Below are 14,796 nucleotides of genomic sequence, written 5' to 3' on the forward strand. Positions count from 1 at the left end.
GGAATATATTTAGCCTGGGCTTCCAGGATGGTATTTTTGAACAGCATTCATGTCCAATGTAAATTATTGACCTTCACAGCTGCTCCTTATTTTTTCACCATCCCTCTTATTTTATCAGTCTTTTTGAAAGTTAAATGCTAACATATTGGACTTCCTATGTGTAACTTACTCAAAAGCAGATAACAGTGATCATAATATGATGATTTGATATCAAGCAGCCCCAACACCATTACCTCCTGCACCAGATCATGCGCTCCACTGAGGACTAGGGCTAGAATTTTTCCTCCTCTTGTTGGCTCCTGTACATAAAGCAGTCCTTGTTTTCAAGGAAGTTTTACCTCCCTAGCATGCTCTGATGTTATATTTACCCAGTCAATATTGGGGTAATTGAAATTGCTCACTATTATTGTGTTGACCAGTTTGTTAGCCTCCCTAGTTTACGATAACATTTCTACATCCATCTGTTCGTCCTGGCCAGGTGGACAGCAGTACACGCCTATCACTATCCTTTTCTCTTTTACACATGGAATTTCAATCCATAGGGATTCCAAGATGTGGTGTTTTCTGCAGAATTTTCAATCTATTTGATTCAAGGCCCTCAACATACATTGGTACCCCTCCACCAATTCGATCCACCCTATCACTATGATATAATTTGTACCCTGGTATGACAGTGTCCCACTGGTTATCCTCCTTCCACCAGGTCTCAAAGATGCCTATTATATCTAATTTTTCATTTAGTGCAATTTATTCTAACTCTCCCATCTTTATTTCTTAGGCTTCTGGCTTTTGCATATAGACATTTCAAACTATGTTTGTTGTTCCTATTTACATCTTACTCAGTAGTTGACAGTGTTAATTTGCAATCTTTTGTGAGATTTTTATTTAAAGATACCGGATCTACTATGGTCTCTTTTGCAACCTCACTTTCGGGATACCCTATCTTCCCTGTTTTAATGATATCTTTGAAAGATACCTTGTTCCGAACCTTGCGCTTTTGAACGACAGTCGGCCTTCCCCAGGTTCTAGTTTAAAAGCTGCTCTATCTCTATTTTAAATGTTATCAGCAGCCTAGTCCCACCCTGGTAACGGTGGAGCCAATCCTTCCGGAATAGGCTCCCCCTTCCCCAAAATGTTGCCCAGTTCATTACAAATCTAAAATCCTTCCTCCTTGCACCATCGCCTCATCCACGCATTGAGACTACAGAGTTCTGCCTCTCTCTTGGGCCCTGTGTGGAATGGGGAGCACTTTGGAAAATGCTACTCTAAAGATTCTGGATTTGAGCGTTCTAAGAGCCTAAATTTGGTTCCCAGAACTTCTCTCCCACATTTTCCTATGTCATTGGTACCCACATGTACCAAGACAGTCGGCTCCTCCCCAGCACTATCTAAAATCCTGACACGTGAGGTCCGCTACCTTTGCACCAGGCAGGCAAGTGACTATGTGAGTCTCACGTCCACCAGCCACCCAGCTATCTACATGCTTAATGATCGAATACCAACTACAACAGCTGTTCTAACCCTTCTCGCCTGGGCAGTTCTTGGAGACATATCAGTGCGAGAGGATAGTGCATCCCCTGGTGGGCAGATCCTGGCTACAGTAGTACTTCCTACTTCACCACAGTGATGCTCTCCTTTTAGAAGACCTCCTTCCTCCAAGGCAGCACAGGGGCTGCAAGACTGGAGGTCAGACTTCTCTACAACATCACTGTAAGTCTCCTCTATGTACCTCTCTGTCTCCCTCAGCTCCTCCAAGTCTGATACTCTAGCCTCAAGAAAACTGACCTATTCTTCGAGAGCTAGGAGCTCTTTGCATCGAGCACACACATATAACAGCTCACCAACTGGGAGATCATACATGTGACATTCAATGCAAAAGACTGGATAGCATCCCTCTTGCTGCTGGACTGCTGTCTCCATCTTACTATTTTTGAGTTTTTCAATAATTTAAGACTTGCTAAAATATTAAGGATATTAGTCTAATATAAAAAAAGTATTTAGCTTATTGTGTGATTTATTTAGAGTTTTCTTCTTAGACAGTAATAAAATGTAATTAAAACTCTTAAAAGCACTCTTCCTTTGGAATCCTAATTAGAACTGATTATGAAGAGTTGGGGGAGGGTGTGCAGGATTTAAGACTAAACTAGACCCTGCTGTGTCTTCTAGGACTACTACTACTACTACTACTACTATTTGACATTTATAGAGCGCTACTAGGGTTATGCAGCACTAGAAGCCATCTGTTAATGTTGTAGGCTGTGGCAGAAAGTTCAAGCTAACTCAGTAATCAGATTACCCTCAATAACGTTTGCAAATATTCTGCTTCTTCACCCCTTAACATCTAATTCAAGTCAGTAGCAGTGCTACCTCTACAGCAGCCAAAGAACAGAAAACTGTCTTTTAGAACAAAATTTCAGCCTTGCTACTCTCCTTTTTAATGTTCATTGGCTATTGTTTCTACCTGTAGAAAATGTTTGTTAAAAACTACGGGAAACGGGTTGCACACTATGGAGAGTAGATAATGCTTGTTTCTCTTCACTCCTCCCCCCAACTAGGCTCTGATGGTGCTAAAGGCTGTTAATGCTGTGTTACAAAGTTCAAGTTTTAAAACATTTTAAAACTAGGGGGAAGAAAGTGTGGAAACTAGTTGATAAAGTTTGGGTTTTTTTCTCTTCTTTTTTTTTATTCTGCTTATCAATAACCTACAATTCCTCCTTTAAACTCCAATGTACCCACAGCAGAGAGCACAATAATGTTAACTTACCAGAGAAATGTCCTCTTCTCTCATTTATATTTTTTTATAATTCAATAATTTTTTATTGATGATATACCAAAAAGTAACAGACATCAATCTCATCATATATCCAATGAAATCACAACAGTCTGAGTACATACATAGTAATAATCTCATCATCAATGTTTTTAACGATTCCCCCCCCCCCCACCAACTCTGCCCTGCATCCCCTCCGAGTACCTTGCATACTGCTTTTTTAGTTTTGGAGCATAGAACAATCAGGTAAAGTTCAACATCTTAAACAATTTCTGTAAACATCAACCCTCAAAAGAAACACAACTAGAACCCCCCTTCTACACCCCCTCCCCTATTCCCACCCTCCCACTTATCTTCCCTAGCGTTCCCAGCCCAGATTCAACTAGTATATTCTAAAAGTTCGTTCAGTTGTACCCATTCCTCTGCTGCATTATTTAGCTTCCCCTTACGACGGTCTGTCAATTTTTCCAGTGCAGAGACCGCCTTAAGTTTCAGTATCCAGTTCTGTATGGTTGGTCCTTCCTTCTGCTTCCAGTTACCAGCAATAAGTGTTTTTGCCGCAGCTAGCCCCATCCTCTTAACTCTACATTGCCATCTCTTCCCTTTTCTATTCCCCCAGCCTAGTAAACACCATTTAGGGTCACAGGGAAATAGTACCCCCAGAGCCTTGGTAAGTAGCTTGGTTACTTCCCCCCCAAAATTTCTGCAATGGCTCACATTCCCACCATATATGGTAATAGGAACCAATTTTCTTTTCACATCTCCAGCATTTATCCGAGGCGTCCGGATACATAGTTTTCAGCTTATCCAGGGTATAATACCATCTGCTTAGAATCTTATAAGCATTGTCTTTTAATAATACACAAACAGATGTTTTTTTTAACCTCCATACATACTCTTTTCCACTCTGGGATACTAATTACCACTCCTAAATCTCGTTACCATGCCTTCATATATTGTAGTTTCTCCAGTGCCTGACCATTCAGATATCTATATAATCTGGATACCCCTTTCCCTTCTCTATCTCCCCCCAAAAATTTTCAAATTTTTCCCTTTCCAATGGATTTCCCTGTGCCCAATTTTCTTTGATTAGATAATGTTTAACCTGAAGATAAGCAAAGTGATCCGTGGCCGGAAGTTCATATTCAGCCTGGAGCTCTTCAAATTGCTTAATAGTACTGTCACCCATCATTTCGCGAAACCGCATCAACCCCTTCTGAGCCCATGCTTTAAATACTGTACTCTCTCCACCCACTGGAAACCTGGGTTCCTGGGTAATCCAGGCATATGTGGAGCTCCTCTGAGCGTTCCGAACTTTCCCTTTCAGCGTACCCTAGAGCTCCAGTAAATGTGAAACAAAGGGATTTAAGGTCATTTTCTTATAACTACCCTCCGGGTTTGAAGCCCACAGTAACCCATCAAGCTTACCCTCTTGTACAAAAATCTGCTCTAATCTTGTAACTGGGGATAGATCTACTTTACTCCATTCCCCAATCTGCTTTAATTGTGCTGCCCAATAACACCAGAGCATATTAGGCATGCCCCTTCCCCCTTGTTCCACATAGTTTTCCGGGATATTCTTGCCGGACACCCTTCCCATATGAATCTTCCTAGGTCCGATTGTATTCATAATATCTCCCCTTTGGGGACCTGGATTGGTAGAGTCTGAAAAAGAAACAGCAGCCTGGGCAAGATATTCATTTTGAAAGCTGCAATCCTCCCCCACCAAGACAGCCACCCTGCCCACCATCTATTCATAACTTCTCTAATAGCTTTAAGCAGGGGTCCATAATTTAACCGATAAAGGTCTTCTAGATCTAGTGGGATCCAGATACCCAAATAATGAAAATTTAAAGGTGCCCTCTTAAAAGAAAACCTCTCTTCCAACTGGCGGTTTTCGGTATCCGAGGTAGTCACCGCCATAAGTTTTGATTTAATTATGTTTATGTTAAACCCTGACATTTCCCCAAAACCCTTAACTTCAGTGACTATAACTGGTAATGTCGTTAATGGAGAATCAACATAAAATAAAATATCGTCAGCAAATAAGGCTACCTTGTATTCACACCCTCCCATCCTAACCCCTTTAATAGCATTCAACGATCGAACTCTCTGGGCCTCTCATTTATATTTTACTTCCCACTGAAGTGGCTTATTACTCTGCAGCAGTTTGAAGAATGCATCTGAACCTTAAGTCTTTCAAATACCAATGTGTGCAACAAACAGTTGTTTGTGGGCTACCAGTTGGCCAACAAAAATACTGAAACTAGAAATGAGGAATAATGATAGAACCTGCTTACATTAACTCATTTGAGTAGCCTTAACATGCCTGACTTTACTATCACACCTTCTGTTATCTGTCCCAAGCCTCAGTCCTAAAATCAAAAGGAAAAAAATAGTCTACATTGAGTAGAAGCTGGAGCAACACAGAAGAATCAATTCAGCAAACTAACAGGGCTAAGTGACCCCTCTCAGCAGAATTTAATTTTAAGCAGAACTCAATCCAAAGGCCTCTTAGTCTATTTACCAATGTTTTGACTACAAGACCTCATATCCTACCTTATTTTATTATGAAACTAGACTACTATGTTAAAATACAAGTGCATGATTAAAAGTTAACACAGAAGTGTTTTTACTATGCATAGGTGGATTACACACACCAGAAGAGATCTTATCTCCTGGGAATGTTAAAATATAAAACAATTTCGTGAGCGTTCACTACAGCTTTCACATTCAACAAAAGTATCACTTACTTGCCCAAACTTAACTATTATTTGTGATATAGCTCTTTTGCTTTCCCATAACTGAGAGGTTGATAAATCCCAGGAACAAACTAGACAAGCCTGAGCTCCCCCTCCCCAAATCGCTGCCATCTTGACTACTCCTCTCCCCACTATCTTTGGATTAAAATGTATTGTATTTCCAGTCTACCTTTACAACCTTTTTAATGAAGACCATTAAATCATTTTAGTAGCCACCCTCTAGATCAACTCAGTCCAGCTTACTCCTTTAGCCTCTAGAACTACACAGTGCTCCAATTAACACTTTTGTGTAAGTAAGTCTCCAGTGACATCTTATCACCTCCTTTTTCTTGCAGGTCATTCATTCTTAATGTACCAAGGTAATGGAAAAATCCAGAAAGATGCCTACCTACCTGTTTAGCCACTGTAAACTTCTTAGGTATAATCATTATCCATTCAGAGAAAAAAAAAGTTTCAGCTTTTTTTTTTCCAGCTATTTGAACTTTACAAAGTGGATTAAATTTTAAAACACACCACCACACCCCATCTCCAAGACCCAATCCCTTCCCATCATCATTTAATAATGAGCCCCCCCCCCCCCCCCCACCTCAAATACATTCATATGAAAAAGATATAGAGGCTTTAGAACCTGTCCCAGTAAAGTTAAGAATGCTCCTCACAGTGGTTTTTCTTTAAGGTGGAATCCATGTCTGGAGTGATGTGGCAGTTGCATTACAACATAGTCCAGGGCTTGCAGGTACCCTATATACTACTTATTTCTATAGCGCTACTAGACGTACACAGCACTGTACACTTGAACATGAAGAGATTGTAAGCTCTTTCAAGCTGGGGCTATCTAATCAGGACAAACATGACAGATAAGGGATAAGGGCATTTCTAAGGTGGGAATGATAAAACATGCATGGGTGGTGTACAAGTGAATAGGGAGGTTAGGAGTTAAAAGCAGCATCAAAAAGTGGGTTTTTAGCCTAGATTTGAAGATGGCCAGAGATGGATTTTGACATAATGGTTCAGGAAATCTATTCTAGGCATATGGGGCAGCAGGATAAAAGGAAAGGAGTCTGGAGTTGGCGGGTACAGATAAGAAAAATTTACCCAGTGAACAGAGTTCCTGGGGAGGACTGTAGGGAGAGAAGAGTGGCGAAGTAAGAGTGGAGAGGTACTGAGGAGCTGCAGAGCGAATGCCCTTGTAAGTCAATAAGAGGAGTTTGAACTGAATGCGAAAATGGATAGGGAGCCAATGAAGTGACTTGAGGAGAGGGCTAATATGAGCATAGCGAAACTGGCAGAATATAAGTCGACCAGCAGCATTTTGAACAGATTGAAGGGGAGAGAGATGGCTTAGTGGGAGACTTGTGAGAAGCAAGTTGCAATACTCTAAGCAAGAGGTGATAACAGTGTGGACAAGGGTTTTGGTAGTGGTGCTCAGAAAGGAAAAGACAAATTTTGGGGATGATATAATTTTCTTGCTACAGGCATAGAAGAAACAGAGTTGTATTGAAGTTCCTGCAGCAGTCTACAAGCACCAAATCTTAGATGTATCAATATATTGATATATGATACAGTATTTAAAGCCCGCCAACTCTCAAATTGGTTCTAAGCAAATTACAACTAAATTAAAGTTTAAAAAAAAAAAAAAAAAAAAAAAAGAGAGAAAAGGTTAATAATAGGCCTTAGCAAGTAAGTAGGTTTTCAGGTTCTTATGACAAGAAAGATGATGGCATAGCTTTAAGCTCTATAGGCAAGCAGTTCCAAACCTGGACCGCTTGATATGTAAAAAAACTGTAAAGGCTGTTTGAATTTAACTCCTGTTAATGAAGAAAATAAAGAGAACTTCCAGCTCTCGAAACAGATGGCGATGCAGGAAAAATGAATTTGTTAAATAGTCTGGGCATAAACCACTAAAAAGTTTAAAAACCCAGTAAGCAAGCTTGAAAGGTATTCGAACTTTCACTGGGAACAGTTCCAAATCATCACCTGATGTGCTAATCTCTCTTACACAGTTTCCGTGATGGATCCTTCGGTGCCAATGATGTCTGTACTGGCAGCCTAAGCTGCATACTGGATATGTTTAGTACCATAAGCCTCTGTGGCATAAAAGGATCTGGCTTTTTTTTTTTTTTTTTGGGGGGGGGGGGGGGGGGGGGGGGGGAGAACACATTTCACCTGCTTTGGACCAAATAGTTATTTCCTTTCTCCTGCCATAAGATTGACAATTCTTTCACCTCTTTTACCATCATTCAGTTTCTTTGGTGGAGTCCTGTAATTCCTTATGTGTCCTGGGTGATAACTACGCACATCCAGAGTTGTCAGTAGCACTTCCAGAGGGTGTGCATGATGGATATTATGTTATATTACGTACATAGTTTTATATGTTGAATACACATCTGCTCCTGGCATATCAAACAGCTGGCTTACAAGTAGACACTCATTTTAAAAGAAGTTTTTTGGTGTACAAAAGGAAAACAGAGAAAAAGTGAGAAAAAGTCTTAGGCTGGAAAAAGTATAAGAAATAAGGCACAGAAAAAAACAAATACTGAAAAGACTTGTGAGATAGTAGTTGTGTGGGTGTGCCATCACATGGAATCACCATGTGTGTGACCAATTCATCTTCACAATGGAAAATATTACACTTCATTCATTTATAACCTGTCTCTTCAGTGTGGTAGGTGGGGTACAGTAAGAAAGTAAAAACTGGTATAGACTTTTTAAGACAAAAAAATTTCTGGACTAGCCAATATCCCTTAAGAAATGCCACTGTAAACAAAATTATTTTTTGGTAAGCTAAAACATTAAATCCTAAGCAAATTATCAAGAGGACATTTCATTGCTGTATACCAAACACTGACAAAATATAATAATGTGCAGTGATTGTGTGTACTATTTTACTGTTGGACAAGCCAACAGCCTTTACTGATTTCAGCACAGGGTGTGCAAGTGTTCATAGCATTACTGCAACGTTAGTTTAGAGGGCTTGTCACCCCAGATGGTCTTGAATAAAGCAAATCAAATCTGAACTGTGCATAAAGCAAAGGGCAACCAATGGTAACTTCCTACTACCCACATGGGGCTTCCCAATTCTGTGCTAACTGAATTGGCCTTAATGCACTACTGGAAAAGCCCAAATCAGAAAATGATGCCTACTTAGGAGATGAAAATTCAGCAAATCTGAAAGTTTTGTAACAGGCCTGAGATAAACTGTCCTTTCTATTATATGCTATTTTAAATCTATTACTAATCCAAACCATGTTTAGTTTAGAATACCTTTACAGGCAACATAATAAAAGATCTAAAGAAAATATGTTCCATGTTGAAGCCATATTTTGGTCCAATTCAACATGGAAGTTTAATCATGTATCATCTTTTTAAAAATCACAAATTATGAAAAACTATCCAATCCTAAACAAATTAGGACTTTTAAAGTTCTTTTCATAATTGAAGAGGTGGGCCCCAAAACTTTTATATTTTTTTTTCCCAAAAATGAGCCCATACCAGAAAGAGACAACCTTTATAGATAAGCCATAGGGTAAAAGGATAATGGTAGAAACCTGTTAAGTACACCACTGTGGTACCCCCCCCCCCCCCCCAATTTTTATATAGTTCTAAAATCTGTTAAGAAACCTTCTTATGTCCGATAGAACTCTTGAAAACAAACACTTGCATTTATCCAGAGAACAGCTTTCTGTACTTAACAGGTTTTGAACAATTATGCCCACCACACTGCTATACAAATATTTTAAAAATGCCAACATAGGAAAATTTTCTGAAACTCATTTTTAATTTACAAAAATCTATACAACATTTGACCCACTGCAAATTTTAAATTTTTAAGGTGTTGGCCTATAAAATCATTGAACGTTGTTTATACAATGTGTATTACCTGACATTCCTGTAATAACCTTAAATTAAGAACTAAAGATTTATTAGCTTTACTTAATACAAAGCTCACATTTGTTTATGCCACATATACATATGGTAATAATCCTTGTTCATTTCTGATGTGCCTTTTCCATTTTGTTTGCATCTTCACCACACATATAGCTCAGGTCTCTATTGCCATGCTTCCACTCTCCTTTAAAAGCTAATCAGGTTTCCATCTTGTATCCATGTTTCTCTAATTCAGCTCTGTATGTGCAAAAAGATAAATATGTTTGTATCAGTGAATTGCTGAGCATCTCCAAAACAAGGTACATAAGCCAATTTATGCTAACAATTTATAAAGAAGTTTACATAAAAAAATAAACCAAAAATGTAAATGCCATGGAAAAAACCACACAAATTAAAAGAAGGTATTTTCTGATAGGTTTGTAAAGTCTTCAAAGCATTGTGTGCTTGAAGCAGCAACACTGATTCTGCTATTAGGGCACTGAACTTTGGATACAGGATTTTGGGGTGCTGGAATTCTGGGCACCCAAAACAGTCACATCAAAAAGTACTTCTCCCCTCTCTCCCATGCACTGATCTCTAGTACTCAAGGGGAGCAGGGACCATACTTGCTCATTGCTGCAGCCGGGAAACCCACATTCCCCATATGCCCAAGCACCCCCAGCTGCAGCAGTAAGCAGGCACTGGACTTGCTCCTGATCAGTACTGGAGGTCAGTGATTGTAAGAGTCACTATTTGGGTGCCCAAAACTCATGGACGCCCAAATGGCAGTGCCCAAAGCTCACATGCATGCTTACTTTGTAGAAAGTAAAAATAAAAGCATACAGTTTATGGGTATTGATGCAATGGTACAAGTATGGCTCACAATGTTGAGGATTAGTAGGCAAAGCCTGAAGGCTCCATTAGGCTCTATGTGGTCATGACAATGGTTTCAGATTATTCATTAATTGCCGTCATTTACTATGTTACACAGAATAGAAGGATTCAATTGTTAGCAACCTGAAACACTTTGTCATGCTAACTGAAAAAAAAATCCCCTAACCAGCAGATGGAGGCAGAGAAGACTGAATTTCAATGAAATCACCTGTATAAGGAGTGGTGCAACCCTGGAAAAGTAAAATAAACAAACAAAAACAAAAAAAAAAACAACACATACACTCTGAAAAACCAGAACTACAGCTCAAATCAGTCAAACATACCTTGATAGACTGCCTATACATTTGAACTCCAGTAGGAAGCTCTTTGCATGATTGAAGTGCTACTGTAAGCATCAGTAAATTTGAGAGACTGAGCTCATATTCCACATATGGCTTAGGAGATGTTCACCACCATCATAGCAAATGCCAAATTAACCCATTTGGAGACATTCCCCTTAGGAGAAACCATACCCCAAAATCTTTCCCACCTAAATTCAACATAGGCACCACTATTAACCAACCGGAAAAAAACCAGTGAAGGATCAACAGCAGCAGAACAAACCGACTGTCCCTTGACAAAGCATATGAGCGAAACAGGCACCTGTCGGGGCTGTGAGGAGTCCTGGGATTAAGGACACATACACAGATAAGTGTTTGTCATCTCCACTGCAGTGAATGAAAAATTCCGAATGTGAGCATATTGGCCAAATTTCACGTTGTCTTGAAGCAGAAAGACCAGCTTCTGGAAGACTGGCAAAACAATACAAATCCACAACGGAAACGAAAATGGGCGGGAAAAGCTGAAGAGGTAGAGGATGCTCTTCTTCTGTGGTTCTCTCGAGTCAGGAGCAGACAGTTTCCTGACAGTGGTCCACTGCTTATGGAGAAAGCTAACCAGGTAGCAGAAAGTCTTGGACTGACTGAATTAAAAGCCACTGTTGGATGGTTGGAAAGATGGAAGGAGAGGAACAGCATAAAATTCAAGAAACAGCATGGTGAGAAACAAGACGTTGATGACTTTGGTGCTGAAAATTGGGTTGTTTCAGTTCTTCAGTTTGCACCTCGTGACATTTTCAATGCTGACGAAAATGGTCTCTACTGACAAGCGACTCCTGATGGAACACTTGCAATCAAACATGCCGAAACTACTGGAGGTAAAACATCAAAGGACCGACTGACAATCCTCCTTTGCTGCAATATGGATGGGAGTGAGAAGTTGGAACCCCTCGTCACTGGAAAGAGCAAACAGCCCCGTTGCTTCAAGAAAGTTAAGCGACTTCCTGTGTCATATGAGGCTAACGCAAATTCATGGATGACTGGGGAAATTTGGAAGCAGTGGCTAAAGAAGTTAGACAATATAATGCGGGCACAAAAGCGTCAGAGTTTGCTGCTTTGTGATAACTGTGCTGCACACAGGGATGATGTCAGACTGTCTAACGTCAAAGTGGTCTTCCTCCCACCAAACATTACCTCTCTGATCCAACCTCTGGATCAGGGCATAATAGCCAATTTCAAACAACATTATCGGGCTCTTGTGCTACGTCATCTGATGAGCGTTACGGATGACCAGACTGGGAAGGATAAACGTGCTGTTGAACTGGCTCGTAATCACTGTTGGATTCTCTACATATGCAGAAAGAAGCCTGGAATCATGTTACACAGGCAACTATTGTGAACTGCTACAAGCGGGCAAGCTTTGTTAAGGATGTGGAGAGGGATGAAGCAGGTGCAGCTGTTGCAAACGCGTCAGATGAAGAGGTTATTGACATCCCAGCCGGTTTTACTGAAGAGGAGTTCTATCGCTACGTAGCTGTTGATTACGATCTACAAACAGCTGAAGACAGCACTGATGTTTTGAGATATGCGCCTACATGCAGGCAACAACGGCTGATGATGGAACAGATGAAGAAATGAGCAGCAAGGCACATGCTGATGAAATTCAACAACCTCCTCCTGTCACTTTTGCAAGAGCGCTGGAGAGTCTCAACACCATGCGGGCCTGTCTGAAGGCCACTGGATGACAGTGCTATGACAGTTTTTACAGTCTGGCAGACGAAGTCTATGGAACTCACAGACTCAAGAGTGTACAGAGGACTATAACTGATTACTTCAAGCCAGCCTGTCAGTTAACTGAGACTGTATACTGTACATATGTTTATCAGATGTCAAGCTTCTTTGGATCACAATGGATAACTGCACTCTCTGGTTAACTGCATGCATTTCTTTGGTCCCAGACCCTTGCACTTAAGCAGATTGCACTGTGTGTGTGTGTGTATATATACATTACTTCAAGCCAGCCTGTCAGTTAACTGAGACTGTATACTGTACATATGTTTATCAGATGGCAAGCTTCTTTGGATCACAATGGATAACTGCATGTATTTCTTTGGTCCCAGACCCTTGCACTTAAGCGGATTGCACTGTGTGTATATGTGATTGTAATGTATGTTTGAAGAATTGCACTATAACAATTTCCTGATATGTCAGATGTTAATAGTTTTTCTAACATAGAATACAGGTTTGTAGATTGTCCAGTAGTTGTGAATATATTATGCATAGCATAAAGTATGATATAATACTCTATATGTATACTTGATCTTGATTTGTCCTTGCCATTTTTAGGGCACAGACCGTAGAAATCTGCCCAGCACTGGCTTTGCTTCTCAATTACTGGAGTTGTCATCTAAGCATTGCTAAGTTTGTTTGGTTCTAGTCTTTCCATACAGGAGTCCTTTGTGTTTCTCTCATGTATTTTTTAATTCCATTACTATTTTCATCTCCACCAAAGTATTTCCTGAAGTTATACCTGTCACCCCACCTAAATCTCAATTCATGTCCTCTAGTTCAGTGTTTCAAGTCCGGTCCTAGATTACCCCTTGACAGTCAGGTTTTCAGGATATCCACAATAAATATGCATGCGAGATTTGCATATAATATAGGCAGTGTATGCAAATTAAAACCTGCCCTGGTTCTACTCAACAAAATGAAAACGCTAGAAGTTCATGCCACCATTCACTTGTCATTAATATGTGCAATTCAAAGAAATTATAAAAAAAAAAAAAAAAATAGCAGCACATGCTAAATTGATTTCCTGCACATTAACCTCTGAATTAGTGTGTTGAAAATGTATGAACTATTACTATGACTGTGTGTAAAGAACCAAACTGAAAACAAAACCAAAGAAATAAAATCTCAAAATGACCTCCCCCGTCACACTTCTGTGCGCATCCCTACTCTTTGTTATTATTGAAAATGAAAAGCTGTCCCCACATAAGAAAACATGTGTTAAGTTCAAATCTGGTGACATTACACTGATCAACTTACTTGTATTTATAAGAAACGAACCCTCTGCCAAAAGTATACTTGCTTTAAAAAAAAATGATAAATTTAGAAGAATGATTCAAAAGCTATAGCTTCTAATGCTAGCTTAATCTTTCAACTGCCTCTGCAGGTGTGAAGCTCCAGAAAGCCTCTCTTGTTAAAGAGATTGTGAAGCGCACAGGTGACTAGCAGGCATATTCTATTCTCTAAACTCCTAATTAAGTTTCTTGGAACCTTTGTTTTTTTTTTCAGGAAACATCAAAACATTCTCTCAAGTTTCTTCATATAAATTTCACTATTCTGATCGGAATACCCACCTGCAGTCATACAAAGGTGTGTAGATGTGTGTAATTGTTTGGGGGTTCATTTACTAGGTTACGTTATCCCCAAAGGTGCTGGATCAGTGACCACTAAGAGAAGAAAGGTAGTGGTGGTTGGCAATTCTTCTGAGTGGTACAGAAGCATCCATCTACAGATCAGACATGATGTCCCAGGAGGTGTGCTGTCTGCCAGGTGTCAAAGATCAAGATATCACAGAGAGCTTGTGACTCATCAAGCCTAATGACTATTATCCAATGGTGCTCATCCATGTTGGCACAAATACTGCTACGTACTTCTTGGAACATATCAAAAGTGACTTCATAGCTCTGGGGGAGAGGGTGAAACAGACAAGCGTACAGGTGGTATTCTCGTGGATCCTCCCTGTTGAGGGTACAGGCCAAGGCAGAGAAGCTCGCATCCTGGAGATGACGTCGTCAAGAGCAGTTTGGCTTCCTGGATTATGGGATACTTTTCCAACAGCTGCTGAGCAGAGATAGTGTTCATTTATCAAAGAAGGGAAGAAGTGTTTTCAGCAGCAGCAGACTGGCTAACCTACTAAAGAGGGCTTTAAATTAGAACTGTTGGGGCAGGGTGATCAAAGCCCCCAGGTAAGCGAAGCATCAAATACCTCTACACAAATGGGAAAAAGGGGCAACATCTGGAAAGCAGTATGGGAAATAAGGTTTCAGACCTTGAAGCTGTGACGGAAGAGGCCAATTTAGATGTAGTGGTGATCACAGAGACATGGTTCCCAGAGAACCTTGACTGGGATATAGTTATACCGGGCTATAATCTGTTCAGGAAAGAGAGTAGGAAGAAA

The 14,796-nt window shown here is 40.1% G+C and overlaps 1 long non-coding RNA gene across 1 annotated transcript in view; it reads right to left on the reverse strand.

Moving 5' to 3' along the window:
- Positions 1-9,025: 9,025 nt before the first annotated feature.
- Positions 9,026-14,796, reverse strand: part of LOC115468818 — a 37,634-nt gene continuing 31,863 nt past the window's right edge. The window contains exon 3 of the long non-coding RNA XR_003941923.1: positions 9,026-9,657. This is a non-coding gene — a long non-coding RNA (uncharacterized LOC115468818). The remainder of the gene's footprint in view (positions 9,658-14,796) is intronic.

Source organism: Microcaecilia unicolor, chromosome 1 (genome assembly GCF_901765095.1).
Source record: "Microcaecilia unicolor chromosome 1, aMicUni1.1, whole genome shotgun sequence".
NCBI lineage: Eukaryota > Metazoa > Chordata > Amphibia > Gymnophiona > Siphonopidae > Microcaecilia > Microcaecilia unicolor.